The sequence below is a fragment of the Lepisosteus oculatus genome, chromosome 22 (genome assembly GCF_040954835.1).
Source record: "Lepisosteus oculatus isolate fLepOcu1 chromosome 22, fLepOcu1.hap2, whole genome shotgun sequence".
Lineage (NCBI taxonomy): Eukaryota > Metazoa > Chordata > Actinopteri > Semionotiformes > Lepisosteidae > Lepisosteus > Lepisosteus oculatus.
In genome coordinates this window covers 1,452,616-1,469,245 of record NC_090717.1, presented here as the reverse complement: position 1 = coordinate 1,469,245, position 16,630 = coordinate 1,452,616, and positions in this window count along the sequence as shown.

Here is a 16,630-nt window from a genome sequence, read left to right as displayed (position 1 = left end):
CCTTCATAGACTCCAGAGAGGTGTAGAACCCCATTCTACTGACAATATCAACCTCCATAGACCCAGAGAGGTGTAGAACCCCATTCCGCTGACAATATCAACCTCCATAGACCCAGAGAGGTGTAGAACCACATTCTGCTAACAATATCAACCTCCATAGACCCAGAGAGGTGTAGAACCACATTCTGCTGACAATATCAACCTCGATAGACCCCAGAGAGGTGTAGAACCCCATTCTGCTTACAATAGCAACCTGTAGTTATATACACATGTATATATAACAATATATTTAGCTTCTGTGCCTGAGATTGATATTCCCACACTGGTCGGACTGCTAAAACACTGTACTGTCCTCAGAGATGCACAAACCCTAGACAAACAGCTGGGCTGGGAAGCACCCAAGTGTTAGATATGCCAGATTCCAGCAGGGCTCGCAGTTCCACAGCTCCACGAGGACCCAGCTGAGCCTGGGCTTGCCCGTGTGATACCCTGCCTCGCTCCACACTGCAGCTGAAACATGCCCCCTCTTGAAACAGCACTGTAGTTCACTCGTCATTGTAGCTGGAAAGATCCACATCCAAGGGTCACCACTGAAAAGGGAATCTTGCATTAGGACTGCGGCAACGTTTTCTGAAAATCCACAGATTCAATTTTGCAGCCATCCCTAATCTTTAAGTACTCTGTGATTGTTTTGACATGATTAATTGTCCCAGCGCAGCAAATCAGATCTAACGTTTTCATCTAGATTTTCCCCTTAACACTTATCTGTGGATCTGTGCTGGTAATTTATGCAGCTTGCACATGAATATTGATGGCTATTTCAGGCAGAGTCAAACGGTATACCGTGCTGCATCATTTTTAATAAAAGTCAATGTTTCGAGTTGTCTTTGAAAGTTCCAGACTGAAACAAAATACTTATTAATAAAACAGACCCCTTGGTATGAACTATGGTTACTGCTTAAGTTGACCTCATTCCTTTTCATCTGAGCTGTGGATCCATTTTCTTGTTTTAAAGGGTATTTTATGCTACCTGTCAAACCAGTTAGGAGATTGATTTAAAAAAAAAAGCATTTTCAAAGTGCACTGTCATTTTCCCTGATGTTAATCTTTTTTTCTAATTAATTAATTATCTCCTCTCCTGGGAGTGTGATGCTGGTGTTTCTCCTAATTTGTCTTCCTCTCAGTCAAGCCTGGAGTAATGGGGAGACGCATGATGATAGAAGAGAAAAGCCAGCACAGAAAACAGATTTGCCCCGCAGTTGGTAGTGAGCTCAACAGTGCTGCTGCTGCCTTAGTGCCTGTTGTCACATGTCTTTGCAATAGCGATGGTTTTGGATTTGCCAGTCTGTCTGAGGCCCTCACCAATGTTCCCTCTAATTTACAATGGCCTGTGTGGGCCAAAATTTCAAGTTGTGCAATTTTTTTCCGTAGTGACAAAAACTTAAGCGTCCTAAATTGAGTGTATGTAAAATTGTAAACCTGAAATTATTTTTTGTTGATCTAGTCATCCTCATATGAGCATAGAGATCCAAAAGACAGGGACAGCGATTCAATGAGCCCAGTCATAGAGACTGACTATGGAGCGAGTGTGAGCAGTGAAGTTCGAGACTACGAGAGCATTGGTATCGATTCTCGATATTCTCGAGTAGCAGTAATAATGCACACATCCAAGTTGGGCCTTTTGTAGCCAGTCTCATGTGGTCAATTTTGCATTTTTTCAATTGACAACTGTGTTTATTTTCATACTTTTTTGGAATAACTTTTTTGTGTGCAGTTCAATTTCCTATGCACGCTTTCATAACCTGTGTGTGTGCGCACACACGCATGCAGCCTAGAGGGAATGTTGCTCCTCACCCAGGTGTGAGCACTCTGTTCTCCTGCTCCATGTGTGAAGCTGTGGACTTGAAGCGTTTTTACGTGATCTCGTGTGAATATAAAATGGGAGCTTCTCATTTTCTCTATCCATCCATTCATCCATCCATCTATTCTCTAACCGCATCTTCCAGTTCAGGGTCGTAGAGGAGCTGGAGTCTATCCCAGCAAGCAACGGGCACAAGGTAGGTTACGCCCTGGACAGGATGCCACACCGACCCAGGGCTTATGTTATACAGTACGTATTCTTAGAAAGGGATGAAACATTTTAACTTTTTGTGAAGTACTACAGTATATAAGCTTTATAATGTTAGAACAAGCATGTTAAAACCACAACTCACTTTAAGTTACCAAGTTAAAGTCTTTGATGCATAAAATATTTACAGAGAAGGTAGGAGGTTGTGTACTTTCGTCCAACTGAGCAATCTTGCGTTTATAAAATATACCTACTTTTTAATCACTTTTATGTTTAACATGCTGTAATACGCAGTTTGAAATGATTAAAAGTCTAAACAGTATACAGCGTAAATTCTGTAATTGGAAAAAGATTGTCCCTCAGCATTGACCGGGATTCGAAACCGGGTGTTTTCTGGTGACGGCCCAAATGCTGCACATGAGACGTTAAGCTTTCCCATCTCCACCTGGTGGTTTTATGAGGTTATTAACCCTATTTAAAAAAACTCATGCAGTACCATGCGGTACCTCCTGGTAACTTGCGGGATGTGCACTGCAGTTTACCCGTCGGGCTTTCTGAATGACTGGATCTGTTTATTTTATTGTGTTGCCTCTTTTGAGCTGGAGCTGCTCTGGTTTGGTCGCGTATAATTGACAAACAAAAAGGTAAAAGCAAGAAGCCATGATTTCACCGTCCGCCCCTATAACTGTTGTGCAGGTTCATAAACGCCGATAGCCAGCAAGGAGGCCATCGTCAGGACCTGCCTATATTTAGTGTCAGCTAAGGTGCTTTCTCCCCATCTTTTTTTTTTAAGAAGGCAGGCGAAGAATCTTTTTTTTTCCCCCATTTCTCACTGTTTATCTGCAGCCAACAACCCGACTACTTTCTGCAAAGCCATTCGCAAACAAGCTGATCTGTTAGCAGAGAGCCCAGGGGCACAACGTGGCCTATAATCCCACATTTCCTATAAGGCGACGGAGATAAGACCCGCAGGTAATGCAGTGTTCCGTTCTAATCGGCTGTCGGGGAATAAATATTACATTGGTAAACAAGAAGCATTGACCTGCCAAAAAAAAGGAACCCGTGCCTCTTGCTCGCTCAGATATTTATGGAACGCCACAGCTTAAAATGCGTTAGACGCCAGGAATAATTAGTTGGAGTACGTGTGTATGAGTCTCTGTCATCTTGAAGCAAGACAGCCCAACCGCCTGAGAAGGGTGCAGCTCTTTAACTCAGCGATCTCATGACGTGCCGTGTCTCTCTTAGCTCAGATACCAGGTGACGTGCCAGTACCTCTCCGTGTTGTTTCAGAACTATTTACACTGCAGGCGAGACCTAAAAATAGTTGTGTTAGCCTAGTGCAGCACGAATGCTGCTCCCAGTTTTCGGGAGATGAATGGCGGTTTTCAAGGTAACGGATCCAGTCGCTGCGCTGGGCTCGAGACATTCTGGGCTCAAAGGGCTTGACCATGTTTGTGTCTGTCAATATTTTGGTGCGAAACTAGTCGCCCATTGAGGACCAGACACTTCCAAGTTCTAAGAAAAACCAATTGCATTATATCTGACCTGCAACGTGTAGCGGTATTGCTTTCTGGTTGTAATTCATGCAGGCCAGTGGGAGTTATGGATTGCCATGATTTCTGTGTTATTTTCTTGTCACCTTTTTAAACGCTATGATTAGTACCCCGCTGGGCACGGTGGAGTGCATCTTATTAACTGAGTAGCCGTAACTATCAATATACCCATTACAACAGTGAGAAACCAAGCTTTCCTTTGTCCTGCAGCACGGTTTCATGGCACGACCTTGGTTTCTTTTGTAAAGAATTTTGCACGCCTTTTGAACCTACAATGTATTCCTTCTTTTGGGAATAAATCTCAAAAATCCCCATTAAAGAAATCCCCAGTCACGAACGCGACTGGGGATCTCATTCGTGAAAGAGCACGTGGCTCCCAGCTTGCACTCCTGTGTCTGCAGTCTGCTGTCAGTCGCCTTCAACGATAGGGCTGAGCAGCTGACTCCACGCCCCCACCACCCTTTGTGTAAAGAAGTGCCTCCTGTCCTTGGTTTTAAATGCATCGTTTCCGCGCAGTTCCCATGAAGTTTCTCGTCCATCGTGCTGCTGAGAGAGATGTCAGTTTCAGTTTAAAAACCGCAATCCGTTGAACAGTGAATGGCTCGTCAAAGTATCTTTTATTGTTTAGGAGTCACTTGAGGTTTGACATAACTGCATGTTTTTCTGATTTTCTCTACCAGGTTTTGTGTACTCCAGGAGAACTTTTTACTTACCACTATTATAATTTTCAAGACATCTGGAATAAATAGGGAACTGCAACTCATTCGTGGAGCTGTAACACTGGGTGGCAAATGTATTTGGTGGCACTCAAGGGATCAGTTATCACAGGCTGTAAACACTATATTAACATGTTGTTATTGATGTTGACTGTTTTACACTCTAACATTGTAAGACTATGCAGATCAAAGCTCTGGTCTTATTGTGTTTTTTTATAACATGCAATCGATCTGTAATAGAGGTTAACATTACCTTTGTCACTCTATTATTACTTTGTCAATACATTTCTAAAGAGTTACTGTTTACTTTTTCGCTGTTATGCCCCTGAAAGACAGACAGAAGCATGATGAACTGGCACCTCTGGGACTCCTCCTAGTGAGTAGTTTTGTGAATGAAGTGATTATTCACAGGGAATTAAAACATTGTGGCGCCTGCAGTTTACAATGCATCCTTATCTCCCTGGCTGTCAGAGTGAAGGAATCTCCAGGTTTTCAAAGATAGTGAAGAGACCCTGCTCTCAAACGCCTTAGAACTCTAGAAAGGCCAATTGTGTAGTACTTTCAATGGCACTTAAGAAACAGCCTTTTTGTGGCTTTTCAAAGTTGCTCTGTACAGTATCCAAACTTAAACAAATTCAAAGTTAAGTTTGTTTCACAAGCAAAAATCTTGTCTCCTGAAACTGAAGTTTCTTTTTTATTTCCTTTTAAGTTGAAAGATTCCATTGCTCTGAACTCTGTGAATCTTCTTAAGTGTCTCTGTCTCTGAAGTGCGATGTCTTGGCAGAACGGTTTCCCCGATAATTTGACGTGCTGAGTTACACAAATGAATGTTTTCCCTTCATCTGTGAAATATCTGATATTTTCTAACTTAATGGCAGTGGAAAAAAAAACAAGATTACCTCTTCGTAGGGCATCAAAAATACGAACTAAAGGAATGGTTATAAGAACAGTTAAGAGTTCTCTTGCTAAGTCATGACCTGCGAAATTAAAGAAAATTGGCCAAGATTATATGACATTTAGTGTGTATTATGTGCTGGCTGAAAGCCTCTCTTCCCAGGAGCATATTCTACTCAAACAACTGTGATTCAGAATAGTTCCAAAATGATTCCACCCTTTTTGATTAGTTAAAAGATACAGCCAGCAGCCATATCACTCTGCAACTCACAACTGGCAGCCCACTGAAGCCCAGCAGTGTGAGCCTGGTCAGTACCTGGAGGGGAGACTCCTGGGAAAGCTAAGGCTGCTGCTGAAAGAGGTGTTAGTGGGGCCAGAAGTTAGTGGGGCGCTCACCCTGCGGTCCATGTGGGTCCTAATGCCCCAGTATAGTGACGGGGACGCTATACTGTAAACAGGCGCCGTCCTTCGGATGAGACGTAAAACCAAGGTCCTGACTCCCTGTGGTCATTAAAAATCCCAGGGCATTTCTCGAAAAGAGTAGGGGTGTAACCCCGGCGTCCTGGCCACATTTCCCCCTGGCCTTTACCAGTCATGGCCTCCAAATAATCCCCATCTATGAACTGGCTTCATTACTCTGCTCTCCTCCCCACTGAGAGCTGGTGTGTGGGGAGCGTTCTGGCGCACTATGGCTGCAGTCGCATTATCCAGGTGGGGCTGCACACTGGTGGTGGTGGAGGGGATCCCCATTACCTGTAAAGCGCTTTGAGTGGAGTGTCCAGAATAGCGCTATATAAGAATTTAAGCCCTTATACATGTGGTATGCATCTTACCTGGGCTCAGAGTGTACTTGAGCATTGTACAGTATCTGCAGATGCTGATGCATTCATGAAATCATGTACTCTGTAGGAGTAGCAATATTTCAAGGTGTGATGTTATGATTAAAGAAGTGTAACAGAAGTCTTTTAGGAGAAATGTATTAAATTAGGTTGCTCACACTTGTGCTTGAAGCACAGAATGCATGCAACGCCTGGGGTGCGTGTGAGATTGTAGTTTCGGTTTTTGAGCTGTTTATGAAGAGTGGTATTACATCAAAAAATGAAGCCCAGATTAATGCCACTTTTCTCAGCATCCGTTAACACTAGTTTTACTTTCTTGCCTTGATATTTATTAGGAATGCTGCAAAATTGCTTCCGTTTGGTCACATTCCTTGCGATTTTGGCTATCGAGGTGTGAAATGAACTGTAGCAATACAGATTAATAGATTTATAAATTGCAAGGGATTATTAAACAACATAAGGATAATTTTTAATGGCGAATGATTCCAGAGCACTTTGCAGAAAGGAGAGAACCCACTTCATCCACCAATTACAATGCAGACCCCACCTGGTTAACACACAGCAGCCATTATCCAACAAATCTGGGTTCTGGAAACAACATTTCTTCATGTATTATGAAACTAATGTATTAATTAAGCATTAATGTTTATATAAATGTGACAATAACCACCCTCTACCGCAGATTAGATGCATGATAGTAACAAGACCCTAATCCTGACCATATCATGACCCACCCAAGGGATGGAGTTGTGCGACAGTGTTGTCAAACTCAGTTCAGTTCATCTGTCATCTGCACAAGTGCAAGGAAATGCTTCTTTGCATGTGTGCTTCGATACAAAGACACTCAGGAAACACCAAGACATGAACACAGAACAGCAGCAGCAACGAGTTAAATAACATACAACTTAAAAACTGTTTGTAACATCAGTAATAACATATTAGTAGATATGGAAAACACTTTGTTTTTTGACAGCAGACAACGGAAGCTTATTAGCACCACAGAGAAAAAAAAAATCTTGTTTGTATGAGATTGCATTTATAACAGAAAATGATTGCATTTAAATGCAAATAGTTAATTTGTGAACAATGTTGCCTACTAAATTAATATTATATGCCTATTATATTAATATTGACAAGGGCAGAATATCGTCACACTCCTATTTCTGGGAAGAAAAATCAAAAGGAGCAGGTATTCTGTCTTTTGCATACATGATGTTTCTTGTTATTCTTGATCTGTATTTGTGTGTCTGTTTGCACAGACATGAACGTAAAGAGATAAACAAAACAGCACTCAACCTGTGTACAGTTTGTATTGCTGTACATGTTGGTGTAAGTCTTACTATCAAGTCATCATGAATGTATTCCATTCAGTGTTTAAAGAGTAGGCAAAACCCTATATAACGGATTGCGCTACATTAGAATAACATCCATTTGGAAACCTGTGTCATTTCTACATGTCACACAAACAGCGAAAACAGTAGGTGTTTAACCTGGGAACACAGTCTTGTACTTCTCTTCAATTGAGAGCAGTCTTGTACTGCTCTAAATTGTTTTTCCCAAAAATAGGAGTGTGACTATATTCTACTCCTGTTAAAGTCAATGCTACTTCGCACGGGACAATTTTCTCACATAAACGCAGTATTTTTATTTTCCTCCATGGCACTTGAGGCAGGGCAGTGGCACTGTGGCTAAGGATCTGCGCCTGTGGCTAGGAGGTTCAAATCCCGCAGCCAGCAGAGGAATCCCACTCCGTTGGGCCCCTGAGCAAGGCCCTTAACCCCAACTGCTCCAGGGGAGCTGTACAATGGCTGACCCTGCGCTCTGACCCCCAGCTTCTCTCCCTGTCTGTGTGTCTCATGGAGAGCAAGCTGGGGTCTGTGAAAAGACAAATTCCTAATACAAGAAATTGTAAAGGGTTAATAAAGTGATGTTATTATTATTAATAAGCCTCTGTAGCAGACTGTCATCAGAGAGCTTTTGCCTCCAGATGCCCAAAAGCAGGGAATCTGTACTGTAGCTCCTGTCTAACGTCATTTCATTTTTTCCATCTCTGAGCAGCTGGCAGATTTAAAGTCCTCCTTTTTCCCCTCCCTCTGGATTCTTATCACCTTTTTGTATGGATTTTTCACAGGAGGAAGCTCTCCTTTTCCAGGACGGGAATACTCACTAATGGGTTTCTGAAGAAGGTTGTCATGGCAGGTTAAGAGAAACGACAGGACCTTCATGGGTTGAAAAAGGTGTGAGCACAGTCTGAGCGCTTTAGAAGTAATTAAGGCTTTTCAGCCTCCATCTTCAAGTGAAAGGAAAATTAAATTAAATTTAAAAATGCTGGACTAATGAGTCCATTAGAGAAGCCCCCATATAAACCTCTGTATGGAATTAGTTTGATGAATGACTCTTAATGGGGATACTTAATTCTTCTGGCTGTGCAAATAACCAAGATTCAATTAATCATATCTAATGAAGTATTGGATATGTGAGAAAGCACATGTAAAAACAGGTTCATACTGGGAGGTGTTGTTCGTGAAATATTTTCCTTGAAGTATTGATACAAATGAAGTCTGTTTTCCCTAAGTGGTTTGCTACTGTATATGTTATTTTTTAGGTTGTTTGAAGAATGTGCTATTTATGATCATGTTCTAAGAAGAATGAGGCATTTTACTGTTTTACATGAGCTATATTCCTCAGCTACATAACAACATACCTGTACTACTTTTCTTGAAAACAAACATATGACGATAAATTCGCCCACTCTGCAATAAGGAACCTGTTAATTTGGTTTAAAACAACATACTGCACGAGAAGTTGAGCAGGATCTTATTTGTCATTTCTTTGTTTGTTATTTCACAAGATCCTTGACATTGTAGTTATCATTATAGAATAAACATTATTGCCATTACTACCCAGTCATGAAGATTGTTAAAACTGGAAAAAAAAACACATTTACAAACTATAATATAAGTGATCCAAATGAGATTATCAGCAGTTGTTCAGCTGCTGCACATGCTATGGGCTATTTCTGACACTTACAAGACTCCTTATTTGTGGAATCATTCAGGACCAAGGAACTCATGCTATATTTTTAATGAGAAAGACGATTGTGTCATTCTTTATTTTTAATTGACTTTACTAGTCTTTTATGGTCCCAGTTTAAAGCTGACCCTTTAAAACTGGGAACTGCCTGAAATGACCACAATGACTGTGTTCAGAGAGGAAATAGATTAGAGTTCAGTATAAGCAATAACAATAATACATGCTCTCTATATAGGCCCCATCCGAAGGTTACCTGACGCACACAGGAACACTGTCAGAAGATCTATGTACTGCACGTAGAGAGCTAGCCACAGAGATTGTGAAATTGATACGAGCAGACGCGATTTAGAACATCAGGTGTAATGTTTGGAGACTGTGAAATGGAAGCATGGGAGTGGGAGTGGGGAATGGAAGTGGGTGGGAGTGTGGGGGTGTAGGAGTGGGATGTGGGAGTAGGGAAGAGGTGTGGGAGTGGGGACTGGGAGTAGGAGAGGGTGTAGGAGTGGGGTGTGGGAGTGGGAGTATGTAGGAGGTGTGGGAGGGAGTGCGGGAGTATGGAGGGGGTGTGAGAGGGGGAGTGGGAGTGAGGAGTGGGGAGTGGGGTGTGGGAGTGAGGAGTGGGGTGTGGGAGTGAGGAGTGGGGTGTGGGAGTGAGGAGTGGGGTGTGGGAGTGAGGAGTGGGGTGTGGGAGTAGGGAGGGGGTGTGGGAGTGAGGAGTGGGGTGTGGGAGTGAGGAGGGGGGTGTGGGAGTAGGGAGGGGGTGTGAGAGGGGGAGTGGGAGTGAGGAGTGGGGTGTGGGAGTAGGGAGGGGGTGTGGGAGTAGGGAGGGGGTGTGGGAGTGAGGAGTGGGGTGTGGGAGTGAGGAGTGGGAGTGGGAGTAGGGAGGGGGTGTGGGAGGGAGTGTGTGGGTGTGGGAGTAGGGGGAGGTGTGGGAGGGAGTGTGTGGGTGTGGGAGTAGGGGGAGGTGTGGGAGGGAGTGTGTGGGTGTGGGAGTGGGGAGTGGGAGGGGGTGTGGGTGTGGGAGTGGGGAGTGTTGTGTGGAGGGGGTGAGGGTGTGGGACTGGGACTCTAGACAGGGACAGGATGTGTGGTGAGCAGGATCACATCTTTGGGCGAAGGAGTAGGGAACATGGGGGAGGGGTGGCTGGAACACACACCACTTACTGTACATCAAATCCTCTTCCAGTCCGGAGTCTCCCGCCGAACTTCCATTCGTCCCCTCTTGTCAGCAGGAGACGGGACTGCAGCACAGGATGAGCTGCGGCTTAAGCACATGGCAAAACACGCCCTGACCTCCCTTCCCTCCTCTCCCCTCCCATACCGATGCCTTCAAATATCCCTTCGGTGCATCTTCAACAGCATTGCCGGTATTAAGGAGCTGGCCTCTTAATTTGGCAGCAACTGTTACAGTGCAAATGATTTAAACAGTTGTCTTCAAGTGTGGTCAAGTAACTAAATTGAAATACGACAAGTATCCAGCTGATGCCACTATAATTGCTGTTTAGCTAGCAGCAAATGTTTAATGTATTGAGTGTCTGCTAAATTTAAAACAATAAAGCCGAGCAACGATAATGCTGTTGCCTGGCAGTCCAGTATTAGCATAAGTGAGATTTTCCTCCTTTTCTGTTTGAAATATGTAATAATTGTATTCATCGTGGACAGCATACTGGTTTTGTAATAAACTTCCAGCAGCCTTTTTTTTAAATAAAGCTTTTTGGGGGGGTGCTGCGCTATTTTAAATTGCAGATTTCAGTCTCCTTTCCATTGCCAGGATCACAGATTCCTGTGTGTCTCCTCAGTCATCCGAGACTAATTTAAAACCTAGTTCTACACCCTGTACCAACAGAACTGGGGAAGTAACGTGTCAGCTGTTTAATTAAATCCTAAAGCAGATTAGATGGCATTACCATGAGAAATCTACTGGAGCAGGAAGTTTAAAGCCATCAGTCGGGCCTGGGGCCATGATAATGGTCCCATTAGAATTTCAAAATCTCCTGCTCCTGAGTAGCTGTGAGTGCTTTGACACCTCATTGCTTTAGACAAACTGTAAACATTTTAACGGAAGATTTGTCAAGAATAATAATGAGTGTGGAAGTCAGTGTGTCTGGGCTATAAAGCATGTGAATGCTTGTACAGCGCTCTTAAACAGGAGAGATGCTAACACCATGCAGGCTGACAGGCTTTTTTTAAACATGTGATTTACATTTTCTTTCACGCCGAAGACATGTGCCGGGACTGGCGCGTGGAAAATAGCAGCTGTGCACTGGACTGCAGGAATTCTTACCTTCTGTGCAGGGAAGGGCTACAGCTTTGGCTGGTCTTTCCGATATAAACTCCCAGCCTGAGGTGGATGTTCCTGTGTGCAGCACCCTGGTGCCTGGCTGGCCATCCGGGGATCTGGTTGGGTGTCTTGGGGCGTGTTGGACTGCAGGCCTCGGTGAATCTGCAGAGCGGTTTCTCTTTTCCTCCCGCCTCTCATTCTGCGGTGCCATCCGATTGCTCCTCTTCCGCAGAGTAGATGATTAATAATAATAATTGCTTACACTTATATAGCGCTTTTCTGGACACTCCACTCAAAGCGCTTTACAGGTAATGGGGATCCCCTCCACCAGCACCAGTGTGCAGCCCCACCCGGATGATGCGACGGCAGCCATAGTGCGCCAGAACGCTCACCACACACCAGCTCTCAGTGGGGAGGAGAGCAGAGTGATGAAGCCAGTTCAGAGATGGGGAATATTAGGAGGCCATGATTGGTAAGGGCCAATGGGAAATTTGGCCAGGACACCGGGGTTACACCCCTATTCTTTTCGAGAAACGCCCTGGGATTTTTAATGATCACAGAGAGTCAGGACCTCGGTTTTACGTCTCATCCGAAGGACGGCGCCTGTTTACAGTATAGTGTCCCTGTCACTATACTGGGGCATTAGGACCCACATGGACCGCAGGGTGAGCGCCCCCTGCTGGTCCCACTAACACCTCTTCCAGCAGCAACCTTAGCTTTCCCAGGAGGTCTCCCATCCAGGTACTGACCAGGCTCACACCTGCTGAGCTTCAGTGGGCTGCCAGCTGGGAGCTGCAGAGTGATATGGCTACTGGCATATAGATAAATAAGACTTTATTGATCCCAAAGGGAATCTGAGGTGCTACAGCAGCCCAGCCCAAGACAAGCAAAAACGGACATCAGAATAGACGGAGAATTAAAATATGTACAGTAATACAAAATAAATATAAAGTAAATACATAGTTAGGTGTGTGCAAAATCTGCTCCTATTTTTTTGCTCCTATCTGCAGAATTTGCATAGGTATATACAGATTGAGTGTCCAAAAAGTACAATAGTGCAACATGGTGTCCATAGACAGCTGTTGCACTCAGAAATGTCCCTCAGAACTGGACCGTACTTTTCTGTGACTGACTGGGTTTGGCCCACAGTACGTCATTGTAAGCGTCTTTCTCTATGGGGGTTTGTCCCTTCGTTTAGTGCCGACGTTTCATTTTTTTGTGAAGCCGTATCTGGCCTACTTGCCCGGTTGTTTCAGAGCCACCAGATTCCCCAAGTCCACGAGTCTGAATTAAAAACACGCAGAACTGATTAATCTACTTAGTGCTCAGCTGCCATTTGTCTCCATTATGCGGGGGTTCATGTTTCACTAACTCGGTTACAACGCACGCGGGCGATATTAAACAGTGCTTCCAGGGTAGAGCGCTTACTAACAATGGCAAAAAATCCTCTCAGACCCCTGCTGACTGCTATGCTTTCTCAATCTGTTTGTCACAGTTTTTTAGACATCTAAACAGGTGTTTTGAATTTCCTGTGTGTTACACAGCAAGTTGAACTCATCTGGTTCATTTCACTTTTTTATTTTTAGTAACTAATTGATATCAAAAGTTTGTCCCAGCACTTGTTGAATAATCCTAAAACTCCTCAAGCTACCCTTACGGGTGTCTGAACTGAGTGTTTTTCAAGACTAAATGAACTTAAATCCTGCCACCTTTCTGCATGCATGTTAATCATATCTTTGGTACACATTTAAATCTTACACAGAGATTTCAGGTTTTAAAAATTTCCAATGAATGGATTCCTGGGCCTCTTTAAATTTCTCTTCAGGCAGTCTGATTTAAAACTAAATTAGCCAGAAATGTCCTTCATTTTCTAAAGATTAATTGGAAATTATCGTTCTGGCAGAAGCAGGGTAACTGGACTGCAGTAATGCAGAGAGCCCAGTGACAGTCTTGATGTGACAGTACTCCTATACATAGGAATTAGTCATTCTCAAGTTATCCACTGAGGATGAAGACAAACTTCATTGGAATCTTTTGTCATTGGGGATTATGAGCTCTGAAGGTTAACAGCTACTGCTGTTAGCGAGGCAGGGCAAGTCATCAAGCACTTTTGTAATGAAAATCAGTCTGACCAGAATAAAGTAGCACTCAGGGTATTGAAGAGAACTGTGCAATGTTAGTATTATGTCTGAAGTGCTCTCAGATATGTGAACAAGTTCACTTCTGTGGCTTTACAGTACTTGTATTAGATCGTTATAGAAAGCAAGGCAGGTGAATAGTTCAAGCATTAAGCAGGCAGGGCTGTAAAAACCTTCTGAATTTTGTTTTTTACAGTATCATCAGATCACGACATGCATTTAGGATTTATTCATGTTTTCAATAGTGTTCAGATTGAAACACAAATATTTGTCCTTCCATTTATAGTTTGAGTTAGAGATTAAAAGTAAATGCTGTCACCCTTCTTTTCTGCTAAATGGTATGGGAACGGAATGCTACATCACTGGGTGAGCAAAGGTAGGCTAATTCACAACCCAAAGGTGCATTGTGTTTTTCAGTTTATGACTCAACAATCCATGCACATCACACTTCCCTGAGAAATGTGAGAAGCTTTCCATCCAGCGTGCAAGGAAAGAGAGAGTGTGCCGACCTGAGGCAGATGGTCAGACAGCGATTCGATTACGAATTGGAGACGCGTGTAAAAATACGAGTGTAGGGTGAGTGGCATCTCCGTCTGTTACAAACCAAGGCCACCAAAGGTAGGCTTGCAGCAGATGACATGCCAGGAATTTGCGTTCTTTTCTCAGCCAGTGTCAGGAAGCTGTGCCTCTGAGATCTCTGATGGGGGGGGCTGTGATAAAGCACGTTTGGAGACAGAAAGAAATTGAATGAACAGCTTGGGCTTCTGCCCTGATAAAGACGTAACATAACATATAACATCACTTTATTAGCCCTATACAATTTCTTGCATTAGGAATACATCTCTTCACAGACCCCAGCTTGCTCTCCATGAGACACAGACACAGAGAGAAGCCTGGGGTCAGAGCACAGGGTCAGCCATTGTACAGCACCCCTGGAGCAGTTGGGGTTAAGGGCCTTGCTCAGGGACCCAGCAGAGTAGGATTCCTCTACAGCTGCAGGACTTGAACCCACAATCTTCCAGCCACAGGCGCAGATCCTTAACCACAGGGCTACCACTCCACCAGTAACAGACTGCACAGGCTCACCAGCTCAAGGGTAGCCTGGATAATGTGCTGAGGTCTTCCATGAGCCTTACCTGAAGAAGGCTCCACAGCTGAAACATTGTGTCTCTTTTCTTTCCCTTTCAGCATGGAATAAACCTGTTCTTCAATTTTGCTCTCTTCCGCTGCAGAATGAAATACACACATCTGATTCAATAATCCCTCAGGGCAAGATTTTTCAATGCCCAACCTCACACAATGCACAGAAAAATTCTCTCTGAATTGTAAAATACTACACTGTATATAAAACCCCATATATAAACCGAGGTTGTTCCCAGGCTTGTACAATCTCCATCATTCCAAGAGCTTGGCAATGAGGGATCGCCCGAAGTGGATTAAATGACTTTCATGCTCTTTTCGTGTCACGTGTTCGATGATAAGAAGGATAGCGCTCCTGGCTTTGGAATCGAAGCTGTAATCTCTTATTCTCAATCTTTCATAGCCTTAACAGCAGTTCTTAAAAGCTCTGTGTTTAATGTCCTCTTGTCTCTGCTTTATTGTCCCTCGTGGAATTAATCAATCTTTTATTTGCTTTAGGGCCCTTCACAACATTTTGCCACAGAGTGCTTTCCGGGATTGTACTGCAGTTAGCAACAGTGGGAAATGTAAGGCTGGGAGGAGAGGGTAGCAAACATTCCAAGTGGGAGAAGATAAAGCCTAAATCTTGGACCATATCTGCAGGGTCAGGTGTTTGGGATCTTGCTATCCTGGGTCGGTGTTCAGGGTGATGAGAAGGAAGTAGCTAAGGATTGTGGGAGTGTGGAACAGACCACCCAGCCGTGGTGTTGAACCCAGTACTCTGGCTTCTTCCAAGAAACGGCCGGACGACGTGCCCTCCTGGGTCTGTTGTTCACGGGCCTGCGCGCTCAGTGTTGGCCCCCAGAGCCAGGAGAAAAAATGGGAAAGTCTGTGATGGTAACTGGAAAGAAGATCAGGATTTAAGTTGAAGAACATATAACACCTTCTTATAAAGAAACAAAGACAAAAAAAGGCAGAGAAACATGTCCTGTGCCTCTATTTGAAGGGGGAGACGGTAGAGGCATCTCTTACGTGTTTTGCGAAGGTTGTTCCAAAAATTTAGCGGCCTGTGGCTACAGGCTTTGCCACCAGGTTCCCCTCAGACCGCAGCGCTCTGCTTGGTGTGCCTGTTGTCAGCGGTTCTTTCTCATATCGGGGAGCTAGACCTCTTTGTGCTCCGTAGGTCAGAAGGACTACTTTCAAGTCCATCCTGTAACTAATGGGAAGCCAGTGGAAAGATGCAAAAATTGTTGTTATATTCTCGTGGAATTTGTTTCTGGCCGATGTGAGGAAGCTCGCAGCTGTATTTTGAACCAGCTAATTCTGGATGCAAACAGCACTTAACTCCTGATCGCTTTCCTGCACGGTGTCTGTCTCTCTGCCTTTCTGGGTCCACATTCGCCTGGAGGGGGGGGATGTGTACAGAGGTAGATTAAGGGCTGACATGTGTGTAGTTCCCTGGCTCGTGAACTGGAATTTGCTTTCGAGTGTCTCTGCAGCGGCACTCATCTTCCCAATACCTGCGACAAAACTTTTTGTTTTTTACAAATTATGCACCGTTTCCACCAACAGTTTTAAAAACATCTGCACTGCTATAAAGGAGGACCAGGATTCTCAAACCTCTCTTAACCCGGACCTTAGCGCCTCCTGATAGACTTCTTCCTTTCACAGGTTTCTGCGAAATCCAGGCCAAGCGCGTGAATACAAAACCGTTACTGGGCTTGTATTTCATTTTAATAAAAATGTAGGTCGTGCATCATTGTGCGTGACATAATGATGAATCTGAGTTTCCTGTTTTGTAACGAGAAAGGGAGCTTCATTAATAGTTCAATGTACTGTTTTTTGACTCGACGCATTTTTTGTAAAAAAAAGAAAAGCTGAATTAAAGATGGGCCGGGCGCTTGACGGAAAACGATTACCGGTGTTCTCAGCCCCTGTGATCAGTTCAACAAACCCAATTGCACAGCCTGATGGAAACACGCGTTCCCT